This window comes from Canis lupus, chromosome 28, assembly GCF_011100685.1.
Source record: "Canis lupus familiaris isolate Mischka breed German Shepherd chromosome 28, alternate assembly UU_Cfam_GSD_1.0, whole genome shotgun sequence".
NCBI lineage: Eukaryota > Metazoa > Chordata > Mammalia > Carnivora > Canidae > Canis > Canis lupus.
Window position 1 is genome coordinate 34,058,990 of NC_049249.1, and position 13,770 is coordinate 34,072,759.

At 49.9% G+C, this 13,770-nt stretch overlaps 1 long non-coding RNA gene across 1 annotated transcript; it reads right to left on the bottom strand.

Annotated features, from left to right (window-relative positions):
* Nucleotides 1-9,902: 9,902 nt before the first annotated feature.
* Nucleotides 9,903-13,329, bottom strand: LOC119866531. Its single transcript, XR_005380310.1, has 3 exons — nucleotides 12,855-13,329; nucleotides 11,822-12,653; nucleotides 9,903-11,168 (listed from the first exon to the last, which is right to left on the bottom strand). It is a non-coding gene; the product is annotated as an uncharacterized LOC119866531 (long non-coding RNA).
* Nucleotides 13,330-13,770: the final 441 nt, after the last annotated feature.

The window sequence follows — 13,770 nt, forward strand, 5'->3', positions numbered from 1 at the left end:
TTCACATTTTAATGTCAAAAAATCAGCATTGAGAGTATCTGCATCTGTCCTGAGCTGACTAGGTATCTCAACATCTGTAGACAGAATATTTCCCTGATTAAAAATATTATGGCCCCAAAAAATATATATTATGGCCCACAATGAAGAGTAGATTGAAGGTATAATATAATTTCAAATTTACTAACCACAAAATGTTCCTTTGAAGATTATAGGAAATGTTGTGAAAAAATAATAAAAACACTGAGACTATATTGAGGTGAAAAAAAATCCCATTGACATCATATTAAAGACAGACATGGCTTATAATAGCAAATTATGGAAGCAGCCCAAATGTCCATCAACTGATGGATGAAGAAGATGTGGTATATGTATACCATGGAATATGACTCAGCCATAAAATAAAGAATGAATCTTGCCATTTGCAACAACATGGATGGAACTAGAGTATAATGCTAAGTGAAATGTCAGTCAAAGAAAGACAAATATCGGGACACCTGGGTGGTTCAGCGGTTGAGTGTCTGCCTTCGGCATAAGGCATGATCCCGGAGTTCAGGATCGAGTCTCACATCGGGCTCCCTGCATGGAGCCTGCTTCTTCCTCTGCCTGTGTCTCTGCCTCTCTCTCTCTCTCTCTGTGTCTCTCATGAATAAATAAATAAAATCATTTAAAAAAAAAAAAGAAAGACAAATATCATGTGATTTCACTCATATGTAGTATTTAAGAAATGACCAAAGGGGAAAAAAGAGACAAACCAAGAAACAGACTCTTAACTATAAAGGACAAATTGATGATTGCCAGAGGGGAAGTGGGTGGGTGAATGGGTGGGATAGGTGATGGGGATCAAGAGTACACTTATCATGATGAGCACCAATGCACAGAATTGTTGAATCACTATATTGTACACTTGAAACTAGTATAACACTGTGTGTTAACTATATTAGAATTAAAATTAAAATTTTGATCAAAAAAAGACATGACTTAAGATACTGACTCAAGTACACTATTTTGATTTTGTTATTTTTTATATTCAGATAACCAATATAAAAAAGTATTTTTAAATTTTACTTTATTGTACATGAATACATGTCAATTTTTTGTTTTAGAAACAATGTTATCGGGGATCCCTGGGTGGCTCAGCAGTTTAGCGCCTGCCTTTGACCCAGGGCGCAATCCTGGAGTCCCGGGATCAAGTTCCACGTCGGGATCCCGGCATGGAGTCTGCTTCTCCCTCCTCCTGTGTCTCTACCTCTCTCTCTCTCTCTCTCTCTGTCTATCATAAATAAATAAATAAATAAATAAATAAATAAATAAATAAATAAATATTTTTTTTAAAAAAAAAGAAAGAAAGAATGTTATGGGATGCCTGGGTGGCTCAGCGGTTGAGCATCTGCCTTCAGCTCAGGGCATGATCCTGGGGGTTCTGGAATCAGGTCTCACATCCCGCTCCCTGCATGGAGGCTGCTTCTCCCTCTGCCTGTGTCTCTGCCTCTCTCTGTGTGTCTCTCATGAATAAATAAATAAAATCTTGACAAAAAAAATTATCCCAAAACTTAACAGCTTTAAACAGCCAACGGTCATTATCATACAGTGCAGATGAGCTACCCTGTAGCTCAAGAATCCAGATGTGGCTTTGCTAGATGCCTCTGGGTCAGGGTTTCCCATGAGGCAGTTGTAAAGCTCCCAGCCAGAGCTACAGTTCAATCTAAGCCTCAACTGGGGCTGAGAAATCCACTTCTAAGCCCACTCATATGGCTGACAGCAAGCTTCAGAAAATGTGCATCCAGGCTCACAAACATCGTTACAGGCCTATAATAGTCAGCTCAGCTGCTGTAACAAGTATCACAGACTGAGGGCTTAAACAACGGACATTGACTTCCTCACAATTCTGGAGGCTGGAAGTCTGAGATCAAGTTGTCGGCAGGATCATTTCTCCCCAGGCCTCTGCCCTTGGCTTGTAAATGGCCACTTCTCACCAGTGTCCTCACATGGTCCTCCCTCTGTGTGTGTCTCTGTCCTAATCTCCTCTTCTTGGAAGGACACCAGTCCTATTGGATTAGAGGCCCCCCGATGGCCTTGTTCTAATTTAATTACCCCTTTAAAAAAAACTCGGTCTCCAACATGAAGACTCCTAACTCTGGGAAAAGAACTAGCGGCGGTAGAAGGGGAGGAGGGCGGGGGGTGGGGGCGAATGGGTGACGGGCACTGATGGGGGGCACTTGACGGGATGAGCACTGGGTGTTATTCTGTATGTTGGCAAATTGAACACCAATAAAAAATAAATTTATTATTAAAAAAAAAAAAACTCTGTCTCCAAATACAGTCACATTCCGAGGTCGTGGGGATTCCAATTTCGACATAGGAATTTGGGGAAGACACAACTGAGCCTACATTGGAGTCTCTCCATCTGAGTGTCCTCACAACATGGCAGCTTGTGATTCAAGGATGGGGGAGAGAGAGAGAAAAAAGAGATCCCAAACACCAAGGCAGAAGCTGCAGTCCTTTATCGCTTAATCTTAGCAACCACAGCTCATCTTTTCTGCTAGAAGAGGATCAATACGTCCCATAAAGGAGGGACTACACGAAGCTCGAATACCAGAAGGCCACCATCCTGGAGGCTGCCCTCTACACTCCAGAACCGCTTTGCTCCAAAACAGGAGGGAGAGACCTAGACTGGGAGTGGAAATAACTGGCTTCAGAAAGGCAGTTTCTCCTCCCTCGTCTCCAAGGAGACGCTAGTAAGGCCAGAGGACACACTCCCTGTTGCCAGGCTGCCCAGCATGACCAAAAGATCGAGGCCCCGCAAACAGCAGGCTTGTCCACGCAGCTTGCTGGGTTCCTCAGAAGAGGAGCGGCCGGCCGGGTGTCTTCTCACCGAATTCCGAGGTAGAAGTCATCCAATGGGCTGATTCACCTTGAGATGTCAAGGTGTAAACGTGAGGCTTTCTCCCCTCAGCTGCCTGTGGTCGCAGGTGGGAGGCCATAATCAGGAGCCTGACCAAGTCACAGCTGCGCACACTGCCCCCAGGTGCAGGGTCCCCCCTCCCCGTGGGGCATCCCCACCCATCTGAGCCTCGACTCAGCAGATGGTTTTCATTGTTCTCCAGATTCGTTTTTCCTCCAGCACTTGATGTGCCTCTGATTTATACTTCACAGTTTTAGAAAGCACACTGCTCCAGCATCTTAGACACAGGCACACGACTCACTCCTGCTTCGTCATGTCCACACAGCACCCCACACAGCATCCCGGCTGCCTACCAGGTGCTCTCATTTCAAAGTCGCTGTGAGGTGATAGGAGGTAGAAAGCATGGAGCCGACACCGATTTCAGGACTGTTGCCTCCCACCCACCGCCTGACAGGCAGGGCTGAGACGTGCGAAAAGGGAGGAGAAAGTGTTCGGGATGAAGGGCCCAGCAAGCAAATGCAGCTCAGATGGGGAGCTGGGAGCTGAGAGCTGGGACTGGGAGCTGGGAGCTGGGACTGGGTGCTGGGACTGGGAGCTGGGAGCTGGAACTGAGAGCTGGGACTGGGTGCTGGGACTGGGAGCTGGGACTGGGTGCTAGGACTGGGAGCTGGGACTGGGTGCTGGGACTGGGAGCTGGGACTGGGAGCTGGGACTGGGAGCTGGGAGCTGGGACTGGGAGCTGGGACTGGGTGCTGGGACTAGGAGTTGAAAGCTGGGACTGGGAGCTGGGAGCTGGCAGTGGCGGGAGGAGGCCCAGCAACCCAGGGTGGCAGGAGCTGAAGGCAGGAGGCGGGGGGAGGGGGGTAGGACAGCAGCGGGGGATGCTGTGTGCGGGGCGTGTATTCCCTCCCTGACAAGGCCACAGTCCTATTCACTCTGCATGCCTCCTCTCCTGCCACACGCATGCATACACACACACACACACACACACACACCACCACACACACACACAAATAGACACCATACCACACACACACCACACACCATATACATACATAGACACACACACCACACCACACACACACCATACGCATGGACACACACACCACACCACACACATACACACACAGACACACACAATACAACACACACCATATACATGGACACACACATATAAACACACACAATACAACACACACATACACCACATATATATGTAGATACACATACCACACCACATGCACACCAAACCACACACACACAGACACACAGACCACATATATACACCATGCAAACATACACATGTGCCCAAACGGTCACATAGACACAACCCATACACATGCACACACACTCATATCCAGTCATAATCTCGGGCAGTGCACACGTGTTTGCACACATGTAAGCACACATGTATTCACACATACCATCACATACACATACACACACAATACAAAGTCATACACACTTGCACTCAGGAGCACACACACATCCACAGCACACATGCACTCACATGTACTCACACAAACACACGCACAAACCACAACACACACACACATACACACACACACACTATCCCCACCAGCATCCTCCCAGGGCCTAGCATGTGGCTGATGCTCTGTCAGGGTTGACAGCATTGATGAAACGTAAATCAGGGGAAACTGCATTTGGGGATCCTTTTTTCCAATTAATCTTTCCAGCGGTTCGACACGGGCTCCTGAGCATTTGCTGTGTGCATGCAGAGGCCTAAACTCATGCTGCTCAAAGTTGGAGAAAGATCATTTCTCTTTCCCACAATTGCATCTGAACTGACCACACTTTAGGAGCTTTTTCATGAAATATGACTTTTTTAATGGGGCCATTTCTAAGTCCTATACTTTATTCGAGCACTTAGGGAAGAGGGGAAGTATAAAAAACTCTCTCCAAGCAAACCACCTTCCCCATGTTTGGGGGGCTCTCTTAAGGAAAAGGGAAACTTTTGGAAAAATTGCCCATGGCCTACCACCCACCTGCAGCTTCCACAGCCCCCTGGATGAAGCACTAGGAATGGTTCCCTCAAGGAGTGAAAACATGGCTGAATTTGTTGAACTGTGTTTTATAAAGAATATCAAAAAACAAAACAAAACAAAAAAACCACGCATTATTTTGCAATAAGTTGAAGGTTATTTTTTAAAAGCAGAAAGAAACAATCCTGTTGACACAATGGATGTGAAGAATTCAACACAGTGCCTGGCAAAAAGGGCCTATAAAGTTGTTTTTTGGTTGTTCAGTTGTAAAGAAATCGACATCCTTGACCATTTGATGCCCCTTCCTGGAGGCCCTCAGAGTCTTGCTGCTGAGACCAGGTTTATGGGCAGAAGGCTCCAGTCTCAAGATCGATCCATGATACCCACCAAAGAAGGAGGCTTTCCACATAAGTCACTCTTAAACCACTGACTCAAGACATGAGAAATCCCAGTGAAAATACAGCAATGCTGCAAACACTCGCATGGTCCTGACCTTAATATCCACTTCCCGACAATTCCCCGGTGTGTTCTCGTTTATGACAGGGCCCCGCTGAGCCTGCTGTTTCTTATTAGAGTGTTATTCTTTATTTGATTTCAAAATTATTCTTCATGTGTCACCTTTTTCCTTGGGCCATTTTCTCCCTCCAAGGAAATCTTGGCACCTACAACAGCTCTCAGAACTAAATTAATTATAAAAGCATATTAATGTCATCGGTGTAGCAATGAAATTAATTTATCCAATACATTCAAGAGGAAGTCATCAATTATGACCAGTGACTATAGCATTTTGTGTTACAGCTTTTACAATTCGTACAAATTTTAATATTTCCTCTAGCAAGAATTGCCATAAATATCATCTGCTGTGCAGTCTTGATTTATGAATTAAGTGCACCTTTTAGATGCCACTAGTGTTCAAATACTACACATTTTTATTTTTATCAAGCGTGTGTTCTGGAAGGGAGTTTCTCCCTCTACGAAAAATTAGGATCTCTATTCTCTTAGGGATGACCTCTCCCTTCAGGGTGTAGTAATAGGCACCAGAGTTTTTGCTAAGACATATACGAATCTGTTGGAAGTGCTTCCCACTTTCCTAGGTTAAATTTCCCAAGACACACTATAAACTCAATACAGTGGAAACCTACCTGTGCCCTCATGTCAAGATCTGAATATTCCTCAGGGCCTCAAGTGGCCCAGTCCCAGAATGAGCGTGGCATTTGAAAAAATACAGTCTGGTCTCCACTTTTTCCTTCCCAAGGCCATTGGAGAAGAGCCACAATCCACAGCCAACCTTGTTAAACCCTTCTTCCCAGTCGAGTCTTCTAAATCAACTGCATGACCCACAGCTAGACAGAAATCCTCTCTCAACAGTTCCCCAAAACTCCCCAGAAGAAGATGATTGACACATGTCTGAAAAATAACTTGTATTCCAACTATATAAGAAACACCTACAGAGCAATAAGAAAAAGGCAGGCATCCCAATAGGACAAAGGGCAACATGCTAGAACAGGCGATTCACAAAGGAGGAGGCCCAAGCAGGCATTCGGCATTCGAGAAGGTGCCAGCTCGTGGTCCTTGGGGATATGCAAATTAAAACCACAATGAAATTAAAACAGAACACACCCACTAGAATGACTGCAAAGAAACAGCAGAAAATGCCAAGTATTGGTGAGGATAGAGAGCAACCGGAACTTTCACACACTGCTGGTTGGAGTGTAAAATGGTACCATTTGGAACACCATTTGGCTGTATATACTAAGCTGAACATATGCATTCCCTATGACCCAGAAATTCCACTTCTAGGTAAATACCCAAAGGAAATGCTCACCAAAAGACACATATTAGAATATTCACAGCAGCTTTGTCCACAAAAGCCCCAAACAGAAAACGATGAAACATCCATGAACGGAAGACTAGAATAGACTGCCGGATAAAATACAGGACACCCAGTTCAATTTGAATTTCAGATAAACAACAGGCAATGTTTCAGGACAAGCGTGTCTCATACAGTAATTATTAACCAAAATGAACTACTGCCATACATCACAGGAATGGATCACTCAGACGTGATGGTGCACGAAAGAAGACAGACGCAAGAGACTACAAACGGAGTAGTGCCTCTCAAAAACAGCCCGAACTGGTCTAGGCTGTACATAGATGTTGAGAGAGTTGAGGGGTTGGGGATTCCCGGATGAGGACGTGAGGGCCATTTTGAGGAGCCTGGAATGTTCTGTTCATTGATATGGGTGCTGGTTGCACAAACAAGTTCCTTTGTGAAAATCCATTAAACTGTACTTAAAATAGGTGCTCTTTCATAAATATGAGACATATATTCATAAGCGACAAGCATTGTTGTTTTGCAGAGGTTCAAATTTAATAGAAAATCCTATGTTTCGGGCAGTCCCAGTGGCGCAGCGATTTAGCGCCGCCTGCAGCCCAGGGCGTGATCCTGGAGACCCGGAATCAAGTCCCACGTCGGGCTCCCTGCATGGAACCCGCTTCTCTCTCTGCCTCACTCCCTCTCTCTCTGAATGAATAAATAAATATATAAATCTTTAAAAAAAAAAAATCCTATGTTTCAAAAAAAAAAAAAAAAGAAAATCCTATGCTTCACCTGACAACCCTATTCCATTCTCCCATTAATGGACATTTTGTCCATCAACACGTGTCATAAATGTGTTTTATACATCGACAAATGTTATTAAAAACCTCACAGGACACTGCTGTCTCAGTGGGTCCTCCCATCGTTCCTAAGAAGGGAGGAGGATGTCCTTGGGCCAAGGGGAGGGTCCGGGTAGAAAACAGGACTGCAAATATTCAGTAGTAGTAATTTTTGTAACACAAAACACACATTTTCTAAAGTCCAGAGACACTGGAAGACCCCTGTTTCCCTCCTTAAAGGATTTAAATTCAAGTTGCCTCCTGGGAGCCAGTTATCTGTTTTGCAAAAGGAGGAAGGGTGGAGATTAGTCAAGTGTGTTTATTGGAATCCTCCAATAAACGACACGGAGCCAAGACATGTCATTGTCGCTGTGCCCTGTCCAAATCTCAGACTCGTATCCATGAGCATGATACAATGATTGCTTTAAACAATTAAGTTTGGGGTTTTAAGTTAAGTCTGTTATACGGCAGTAGTAACTGAAATACAATGTGCTTTATCACTGAGCTTTTGCTGCGTAACAAACCACAATTAAAATTTAGTGGTTAAAACAACATGTATTGGGCACCTGGGTGGCTCAGTGGTTGAGCATCTGCCTTCGGTGCAGGGTGTGATCCTTGGGTCCTGAGATCGAGTCCTGTATCGGGCTCCCCACAGGGAGTCTGCTTCTCCCTCTGCCTGTGTCTCTGCCTCTCTGTGTGTCTCTCATGAATAAATAAATAAAATCTTTTAAAAATTAAAAAATAACAGCATGTATTTATTTAGCACATGATTTTGTAGGTCAGTTGGGTGGTTCTTGTGTTGGAATTGAGTCCATTGATCCCGTCTGGCCTCTCTCCTGTGTCTGTGGTCAGCCGGTGGGCGGGATGTGGCTGCATGATCTAGGATGCCTCCCTCATGCATCTGGCAGTTCACAGGCTGTCAACTGAGGAATAGATATGAACTGGCCTGTGGGTCTCTCTTTATCCAGAAGGCTGGCCCAGGCTCCTTCACAAGGGAGCAGAGTTCCAGGACAGCAAGAGAGGACCAGTCCCACTGTGCACGCTTCTCAAGCCTCCACTTAAGACACATTGGTTAACATCAGCCAGAGCAAGTCCTACGGCCCGGGCCACAGGTGGAAGGAGAGATCTCCCAGAGCAACAGGACAAGGAGATGGGAGTTGGGGAGAGGGGAAGAATCGGTGCCATTTTTGTAGTCTGGCCCATTCTGGCGCAGAGGAGGCCTCTAGCATGTGCTAGCTGCCCGTGTGACGTAAGGGCCCCTGAGAGGAGCAGCTGGGGATGAGGCGGGAGAGACAGGCATCCGTCTCTGACTCCCCAGGGACAGGACATGTAGCAGAAGGGGACAAAGTTTGAGAGTCAGACGTCCAAGTGTAGTCCCAGCCACGAGCTCCTGAGAGGCCCCTTGCCAACCCTCGATGTCCCGATCTTTCATGGGGTGGGAGCATCCATGTCTCTGAGCTGCGGTGAGGATGGATGAGGCCAGGTCCAGGCATGGAACAGCCCAGCTGGAAGAGTGGTGCAAGGGGGCCGTAAGCTGGCCCCAGGAGGCCAGCTGAGGTCTTTTCCATGCCTCTGGGGTGACAGTGGCTGGCGAAGACAGAGCGAGCTGGAAAAGCTCCCCAGCCAAAGCCTTCACAGATGCTTCCTCCCCGAAGCCCCAGTTATGCTGCGGGAGACGGGCCCAGCTGCTCACCAAGAAACGATCGGCGCCGTGCGTGTCTGAGGGTCAGCCTGTGCAAATTGCCATCGCTCGGGGTTCTGCACCTGGCTGGCCCGGCAGGCCCATGGTGCTGCGCTTATGAACGCATTTCTCGAAGGCTCATGCTGGGTGGCACTGGCTGGCATGACTAGATGTCCTGCCGTGGGGCAGAGCCAGGGCGCGGGCCCAGCTGTCGGCGTTAGACCCGGTGCACTTGCCAAGGGCGGCAACCCACAGTGGGCTGCAATTGCAAAGGTGCACACATCACACACACACTCATACATACGCACCGACCGGCCGCCTTAGCAAACGACACGCCGTGTGTGTCACTCACGGACTTGCAAGCAGGCCATCCACGCTGGGACGGCTACCCCAACCACCGCCAGGTTTTGTCGATGCAGGAGAGGTGAAGGCATTCCCAGTAGAAAGAGCAACACGTGAAAACCCATGGAGTTGCACGTGGGCCTGGGGGAACCACACAGGTGCAACATTTTGTGAATAAAGTGGGAACAGGAGAATCCAGACTCCCTGCCCCTGAACGCTGAAATTCATCTCATGAACATTAGGGAGGTCCGAGAAGATTTTTTTTTTAAGATTTTATTTATTTATTCATGAGAGAGAGAGAGAGAGTGGCAGAGGGAGAAGCAGGCTCCATGCAGGGAGCCCGACGTGGGACTCTATCCCGGGTCTCCAGGATCACACCCCGGGCAGAAGACAGCGCTAAACCGCTGAGTCACCCGGGCTGCCCTCCATGAAGATTTTTAAGCATCAGTAAGCCGGCCAGGCATGCAGACGGGTTTCAGGACCATCCCCCTGGGGACAGTGTGGAGGGACAGAGATTTCCATAGCCCAGCGGCAAGCTGCTAGAGGGAAGGAGGATGGAATGGAGAACCTTCCGGGCTGGCATCAGCATCCTCATGGGATGCAGGCAGAGAACAGTGGAGAAGCTGGTGCAATGTCAGATTTTAGGATGCGGGCTGGGATACGGTGGAGGCTGTTACCCCAGTCAGAGGGTAGACAGGGAGCTGGAAAAGCCCCCCGGCCGGAGCCTTCACAGATGCTTCTCCCCAAAGCCCCATTTATACCACAGAAGAGAGCCCGGGCCAGGGGCTCAGGTGACCGTGTGGGGACCCTAGCAGGGGGAGTGTCCGCCTCTGAGGGCTCGCTCTGCCTGAAGGCGCCTGTGCTGTCTCCTCCATCATCCCCTAAAATCTTCTGTGTGTCTTTCCCAGCATTTGTCCCTCCAGGCCAACGCCCCAGGTACAATGGGGTGCGATGCTGGCCGGGAGGCCCTCCGAGCCATGCCTCCTCCCTCCCACCGGGACCTAAGCCTGTCCCGGGCTGGAACCTGCAGGCCACGCGTACACATCCACACCCTGTCCCTGCAGATGGTGAGCACGACGCAGAGCACGATGCAGAGCTGCGAGAGGTTATTTTTGAAACTTATTTGCAAGGTAGATTTCTTGTAAATGCAGTAAAGTGAGGCAAATTCTGTAGATTTTTTTTAAAGGTGACACACCACGCGTGGATGTTCCCTGAGGGCGTGTCTGCGGCAGCGTGTTCTTCACCCCACGGCCATACGCGTGCAGGCTCTGCAGTCACCCCCGCCACAAACCGTCAGCAGCTCCTGGAAGCTTCCAGCAGGCACCTGTGGGGCGGGAGGCATGGGGACAGGGCTGCCACAAGGAGGTGGGGGGGCGCTGGCGAGGACAGGCTGCAGGCCCCACCAAGGAGAAGAAGGGCAGAGCCTGGCCCTGATCCTCAGGACTCGGCCTCCAGGCCTGGGCAGGACATTCTTCTACCTTGGGACCGACAAACCCCGGCACTGTCTCCTCCTACATCCTCTTGTTCCTTCCTGGGCTCCCCATCTTCATGAAAAGGGCCACCCTCATTTCCAGCACACAGCCTGGAAGAGGGGAGAGACACCTGCTGCATTGCTGCTCCACTCCCCCCTCTGTCTCCTGGGATTCCATCCTCTTGGGCTTCTTCACCCTTTACCTCTTTACCTCCCTCCAGCCTTCCCGCCTCCCAATCTAACCTCGCCTGCTCCCAGCAGCCTCTACAGGGCAGCCGGAGAAGCTTCCCTGAAGCACAGTGCATCTGGCATGCTCTCCCTCATTAACCTTCTGTGGCTCTCTTGCCTACAAAATCTACTCCCACTCTTCAGTCCTGTGGGACCTGGCCCCACCATACCCCCAGGTCCTCAGACACTTTGCCCAGACTTCAGCTCGCGGGCCTTGCTAGACAGGTCTCCCTCCCCAAGAGGCCTCTCTTCACCCTCGGCAACTCCGAAATGTCCTCGTCCCAGCCACATCCTCTATGAATCCTTCCCTGGTCCCAAGGAGACCTCCTCTGCTCCCTCACATCCTTCCCTGGGTCCCAGCCTCTCGTGTCTGCTGTCCCCTCTGACCCTTGTGAGCCCCAGAGGGAAGGGGGACCCTTCAGTCTTCATCTTCAAAACCCCCTTGATTCTGTTGAGGCGGTGCTAGCTGCCATCACAGATAAAGCTGGAATCTCGTCGGCCTGACTCAGTAACACCTGAGGCCTCGTGTCACTCACGTCACCCCTGTGGTGGATGCTCCTGGCCAGACAGCATTCCACAGGTTCACTCGGGGCCCCCGGCTCCGTCCCGCCTGCGGCCCCACTCTCCCCACAGCCCTTGGAGCCCTCTCTTTAGACATGGCATGTCCGGCTTTTGGGTGTTGTTTTTATTATGGTTGAAAAAAAAAAATACACAGCAGAAAATTGACCATCGTAACCACGTTTAAGCGTACAGGACAACAGAAGTAGCTACGTGTACATTGTTGTGCAACGGATCTCGAGAACTTTCTCATCTTGCACAACTGACACTCAGGCACTGAACAACAACCCCCCTCCCCCTCCCTGCATGCTCATTTTTAACCACGAAGCTAGGACGGGTGTCACTTCCCCTCTTAAGTTCTGTTAGCAAGAACTTACCCCACAGCCAGAGCCTGGGGGGCAGGAGCCCACAGAGCAGGGCACAGGGGAAGCCTCAGTCAATGCACCAGAACTGAGCACACCCACAGGGTAGAGAAGAGAGAGACATCAAGGAGGGAAGGAAGTTTCATGCCAGTGTTTCCTGAGCACCTACTGTGTGCAAAGCACTGAGCTGGACACGGTCGCACACGGGAGAGCCGCGCAGCGCCGTGGAAAGGGCCCCGACCTGAAGCCAGCAGACCTGGTCCGGATTCCTGGTTGCTGGGCTGGAGCCAGGTCATGAGCTTCCCCGGCCTCGTGAGAGCCCTCCATGAAATGAGAGGGAACCCGCCTCCAGGCTGGGGCGATCACGTGAGATGAGCCCAGCAGAGGGCCTGGCACACAGTAGGTACTCGAGAGCAGGGACCACTGTCACTCTGCACCGTCCACAGTCCTGCAACAGGAAAACCCTGTCTCCAGTCATCCGGGCCACTTGTGCGGTTGACAAGTGGCAAGCCCGGATCTGTGGGCACGCTGTGACTGCATCCAGGCCCCAGGGTGCCCCTGAGACACCCTCTGACCTCCTGGCCCAGCCTGATGCAGATCAGGGAGCCGGGGGGCCCCCTCTCAGACCTCATAGCCTCCCTCCACTGACCTCTTGCCCGAAAAGCCCTGTGGTATCTGCCAGTTGCCGCTGACTCTGTCCACACCCTTTTGGAGGAGCTTCCCCTGACAATTCTCAATAAAAATACTGCAGAGCCCGGGCCAAGGTCTGCTGCCGTCCCCGGGTCCAGCCCATCGCTGCCTGAAGTCCCCGCCTTCTGCTGTTGACCTCGTCCAGGATTCATCAGCCCTTGGCCTGCTCCCTGCGTGTGTGCTGCCTCCCAGGGCCCCACCTGCACACGCAGCCCTCTCCCCTCTCCTCTCAAACGCTTCACCTTTGAAGGTGAGTGCACCAGCAAGTCCACGGATGTGTGCTCACACGCACCATGCCAGAAGAAAGCAAATCAGAGGGGCGCCTGGGTGGCTCAGTGGTTGAGCCTCTGCCTTTGGCTCAGGTCGTGATCCCAGGGTCCTGGGGTCGAGCCCCACATCGGGCTCCCTGCAGGGAGCCTGCTTCTCCCTCCGCCTGTGTCTCTGACTGTCTCTGCGTCCCTCATGAACGAATGGATAAAATCTTTAAAAAAGAGAGAGAGAGAGAGAGAGAAAGAAAGAAAGAAAGAAAGAAAAGAAAAAAAAGAAAAGAAAAGAAAAGAAAAGAAAAGAAAAGAAAAGAAAAGAAAAGAAAAGAAAAGAAAGAAAAGAAAAGAAAAAAGAAAAAGAAAATCAGAGCTTGTGGTCCCCGAAGGCCAGCCACACATCAGGCAGCAGGGATGCTCTGCGGAGAGGCAGGTGTCTCCGGCTCATGGGGAGCAGGACCCCCAGAGCTGCCCAGCATCAGACCCAGGGGCACAGGTCCAGAGGCATCCTCTTGCTCCCCTCTTCCTGGGGGTGGCTCCCTGGACGCCGGGATGATCCAGGACATTTCCCCCTCCTCCCGTCCGCCGGGCGCGGCAGGCCTTCAGCTTCAG